At 38.9% G+C, this 5,097-nt stretch overlaps 1 pseudogene across 1 annotated transcript; it reads right to left on the bottom strand.

Moving 5' to 3' along the window:
- Window positions 1-768: 768 nt before the first annotated feature.
- On the bottom strand, window positions 769-1,249 carry LOC147353525 (small ribosomal subunit protein uS8 pseudogene; annotated as a pseudogene). The gene has a single exon (XR_015145714.1). The product of XR_015145714.1 is annotated as a small ribosomal subunit protein uS8 pseudogene (transcript).
- Between the last annotated feature and the right edge of the window lie 3,848 nt (window positions 1,250-5,097).

Here is a 5,097-nt window from a genome sequence, read left to right on the forward strand (position 1 = left end):
GCAGGGTAAGCTTAGAATCTTAATTGCTAAACTTCCAGGGAAGTCCAATGTTAACATTGTTTTTAAGGCAAGGGGGGCATATTTGCAATCATATTGCTGATATTTGCTGATTGCTGATATTGCTGAAATTTGATGTATTTTTATGATGAATTCATGAGAAAATAGGGCTATAGTCTTTTATCTACCTCTTGACAATACCACAGTAGAGACTTCAAAGAACGTTTTTAAGAGCTGGTCTATTTGAAGTGTTAATGTATAGTGATTTAGATTAGATCTGTTCAGTTTTTCTAGAATGAAAGCAATTTTCTCTTATGTTGAAAATAGTATAAAAATCGCATCTATTTGTGTACATAATTCTGGAGAAGTAAAAAAAAAATCCTAAAGAACCATATACATTAATTTTTTTACTCTTTGTTCCTTCAATATGAAGGAAACAAAGAGAAATTGTTTTGTTCTTTTCATCTTGCGAAGCTTTTCTGCCCCATGAAGTTCTCTTTTAAAAGATTTTATATTTCAGTCGTAATTTAACTCTGGTTTTCCTTGTGAATTTATTTGCTTAAACCACTTTGTGTATTGCTCAGCTTCTACTCTTTGGAATTCAAGTCCTCTGCTTTACAAATAAAATGAAGAAAGCTTTATTATAGAAAATTTAAACGTACAAAATTAAAGCAAATAATAAAATGAGCTTTCATGTACCCACCCCTCAGTTTCAATGTTTATCAATATTCTACTGCTCTTATTTTATCTATTTACCTCTTCCTAACACTCTTTTTTTTTTTTTTGTCCTCTGAGGCATTTTATTTGTATGTATTACATCCCTAGAAAAAGAATCCAAGAATTTTCCCTCCTGTATGTTTTTGTCTTGCTTCTTCATGATCCATGATGCCAGCTGAGGTTGTCAGTACAATGAAACCAAACTGACGGGATGGGAGCAGGTTATTCTGCCATTTTTCTAGATCTTTGAGTTGCACATCAAATCTAGGGCTGATCACTCCACACTTATTTAGCCTGCCTGTGAGGTTCACAACAATTTTCCCAGCCCTGTGATCATCAATGATTTCAAATTCGCCAATGTAACCATGCTTCATCATCACTGTTAGAAACCTGACGATGACTTTGGAGCACGGCCTAATAAGGACCTGGCGTTTGCCTCTCTTTTCGGCATTGTTGATACTCTTGAGAGCATCGGCCAGGACATTCATGCGCACCATTCTGGCGGCACGGAAAGATGGCGGAAAGAGCCCTAACACTCTTTTTGGAGGCAAAAGGAATTTAATTTAAATCTCAAACACTACACTTGTAATTTTACCTATAAATACTTCAGTTTATATCTATAACATATACCTTTTACTTTCATAATATGAAACAATGTTATTATGATGCCCAATATAATGAAAAATAATTCCTTATTATCATAATACTCACTATCTCAAAAATGCATTTTTACAGTTATTTTGTTGAAATCAAGATCTCAAGAGACCCACACATTGTATTTGGTTTATATGTCTCTCCCTTTTTTTCTTTTTTTGCCACACCAGGAGGCATGCAGGATCTTAGTTTCCCAACCAGGGATCAAACCCATGTACCTTGCAGGGGAAGCGTGGAGCCCTAACCAGTGGATCACCAGACAATTCCTGGTTTTGGTTTGTCTTTTAATTCTATTCATCTCTAACACTTTCTTCTCCTCACGTCTTCCTTTTTTTTCTTGCCACTTATTTATTGGAGAAAGAAACCTCTAATTTTATTAAACTGAATCATCTTTCACAAGTAGCATCTTCAGACTCAAAGATAACAGATTTTCCAATTCTTGTATGAGGCCATAGGAGATAGAAGATGTAAAACCCATCATTGCTTCTAAGGCTAATTTCCCCAAGGCATAAAACAAAACAAACAATCATACACCCTTCACCTCAAGTAAGAAGGAACCTTGACGGTGTAACTTAAGTTAATTTTAGGAACTATTTATTGGAGGCTTACTATGAACAAAATATGCACTTGGAACTCAAAACTAATTGCTTCCTAGTCATGTTTTTTCTTGCAGAATGACTCCTATAAGAAGAAATGATTTGCTTCCTTCACTGGTTCTTGTGAAATAGAGGCAATGCTGGTAGAAGTTGAAATTGCTTAATATGCATGCTGCTACTGCTAAGCCGCTTCAGTCGTGTCCGACTCTGTGCAACCCCATAGACAGCAGCCCACCAGGCTCCCCCGTCCCTGGGATTCTCCAGGCAAGAACACTGGAGTGGGTTGCCATTTCCTTCTCCAATGCATGAAAGTGAAGAGTGAAAGTGAAGTCACTCAGTCATGTCCGACTCTTAGCGACCCCATGGACTGCAGCCTACCAGGCTCCTCCGTCCATGAGATTTTCCAGGCAAGAGTACTGGAGTGGGTCACCATTGCCTTCTCCGTAATATGCATGAAGATATTTCAATTATTAAGACTATTCTGGGCTTCCTTGGTGGCTCAGGGGTAAATAATCCACCTGCCAATGCAGGAGACATGGTTCAATCCATGATCTGTGAAGATCCCACATGCCATGGAACAGCTAAGCTTGGGTGCCATAACTGTTGAGCTTGTGCTCCAGAGCTTGGGAGCCTCAACTGCTGAGCCCACATGTCACAGTTACTGAAGCCTGCACACCAGAGAAGCCATCACAGTGAGAATCCTGAGCACCACATCTAGAGGGTCGCTCCCACTCGCCCCCCAACTAGAGAAAATCCTTCGCAGCAACGAACACCCAGGACAGCCAAACAATAAATTAATTAAAAACAAAATAAAACTTTTCCTCCATTGGTGAGAGAAGTTTATTAGTGGTTTACCAGAAGTACAGTGCATTCCTTTCTAGAAGCTAACAGCTTTCAAAGTGGATGTGAATCTCAAAGAAATATTTAACACAAAAAAAATGCTTTAAAACTCCTACCAAAAAGAAAAATACTACCACACTAGATTATTCTGGCACATGTTTTGAAAAATTGTGCCTGTTTAGAGAGAACTTAAAGAACATAGCCAAACAAATGTAACCACAACTACCATTCGCATGATGGGGGAATTGTCCGGTTTTCCAGCCATATTATATGCTGCACTCTCAAAAGTGATTACAGCTTACTGTCTTTGAGGCTGGGGTTTCTTTCTGGGGAGCTGTATTGTTGTGACTTTTAATTACTTTTAGAAATGAACAAGTGCAGACTTAATGCTCAAACTTCTTCTAAGTCAGAATCTTTCTTAGTCCTGAACTGACTGACTGGGAATCAGAGCTCCTGGGCACAGATTTTAATACGGCCACCTGTGTGTAGGTCTGAAGTTTTCTCCTTTATGATCCCTTCCATCTCTTGAACTTTATGGTTCTCCGCCTCTCCTTGGGCTAAGGCACCTCATCCTAGCCCTTCTTCAAGTCCTGGTTCATCCTCTGGTGTGTGTGAGTGGCTTAGCAGAGGAGTTTGGTGTTTCCTGAACTGGGTACCAGGAACTGACTGCCCCAGTTACTGTAGATGTCCCAACACTTCGTGGACTGCTCAAACTAATTTTAAAGCATCTCGTAGGACTGACTGATTTTAGAGGAACAAGGATGGTGCTATACACTTAAAGGAAAACCAAACTATTTTATTGTGAATCCTTCCAGGCAAATGATGGTGCCCATATTAAGGAAATAAAATTACTGGAGCAGGAAACAATGAGTCAGAAGCCCTGCTCTATTTCTGGATGGTACGTCCTTCTCTGGTGGTCTCAGTTTTTTTTTCTTCCAGTTTTACTGAGATATAATTACACAGCATTGTATAAGAATAAGGCATATAAAAAAAAAGAATAAGGCATATAGCATAATGATTTGACTTACATACATTATGAAGTGATTATCTTAATAAGTTTAGTGAACATTGATCATCTCATATAGGTATAAAATTAAATTGTTTTTCTTGTGATGGGAATTCTTAGGGTTTATTGTCTTAGCCACTTTCATTATCATGTTAGGAGGTCAGAGTTGGCTGTTGGAATATTAATTTTACATCATTTCTGGTTTCTATCATAACTATAGGATTGACTCCTAAAACCTTTTCTCAGGATAGCAGAAACTGTGATTAGGGACCACGCTTAAAAGAATTGTAAAGAAATACTTTTTGTGCAAACATTACATAAACATCAGAGGGACTAATTTTACTCCACTTTCAGGCTTATTTATAGATTCCATGACTCAAACGATAGCAAAACAGACCAGTAGAGCTGCTTCTTTGACTCATGTCAGTGTATCTTCTCTGGGATTGCCTCCCCTTTCACTCTCCTTTCTAGGCTGAGGTCTCTGGCAAGTGCAGGAGCAGAAAGAGTTCCTTATGAAAGACTGACCACGTTTCTGTAGAGAGGGCTTTCCCCATGCGCTGCAAGGTCATGTGGTTTCAGCTGCTGATACTGAATCAAATCCTGCTGATACTTGAAAATCTTGCTGCATCTAAGCCCAAGAGAATGGGTCCCCTTCTAGTCCCATGGATTCTATCAGACATGCCATGTCTTCCAGAAGCTATCTTTTCACTGCTAAATCTCCTAGTGACCTCTCATATTTCTGCTTCTTTTAAAACTAGGACTTATCTGCTGATTAGTAATATCACTGATATTTTTCTGGATTAAAAAAAAAACAAACCTGTTTCCCTCAATGAGATTGTAATTATCTGCAGGGTAGAGACTGTCTCTTTGCAATGTCTATTACAGATTCTATGCACCCAGGTCAGTGTGTTGTAGTGGAAAGACTCAGGAAGTACATTCATTGAATGGTTACTGTATGGACTGAAAGATATATCCAAGGTTGGAAGATCTAGATTTGAATCTGATCTCTGCTGCATGAAGGTGTGACAAATCATTTAACTTTCATGAGTTTCTGTTTCCTTATATCTAAAATAGGGATGATCATATTTATCCTAAAGGCAGCTAGTATCTATTGCGCCCCCCCTTTTTTTTTATTTATTTATTTGGCTGCTCTGGGTCTTAGTTGTAGCATGTGGGATCTAGCTCCCTGACCAGGGATCGAACCTGGGCCCCCTGCACTGGGAGTTCAGAGTCTTAGCCACTGGACCACCAGGGAAGTCCCCTATTGCGCCCTTATATCTACTGGCA

This window comes from Bos grunniens, chromosome 18 (assembly GCF_055505025.1).
Source record: "Bos grunniens cultivar Pamir isolate PY7600 chromosome 18, Bosgru_T2T1.0, whole genome shotgun sequence".
Classification (NCBI taxonomy): Eukaryota; Metazoa; Chordata; class Mammalia; order Artiodactyla; family Bovidae; genus Bos; species Bos grunniens.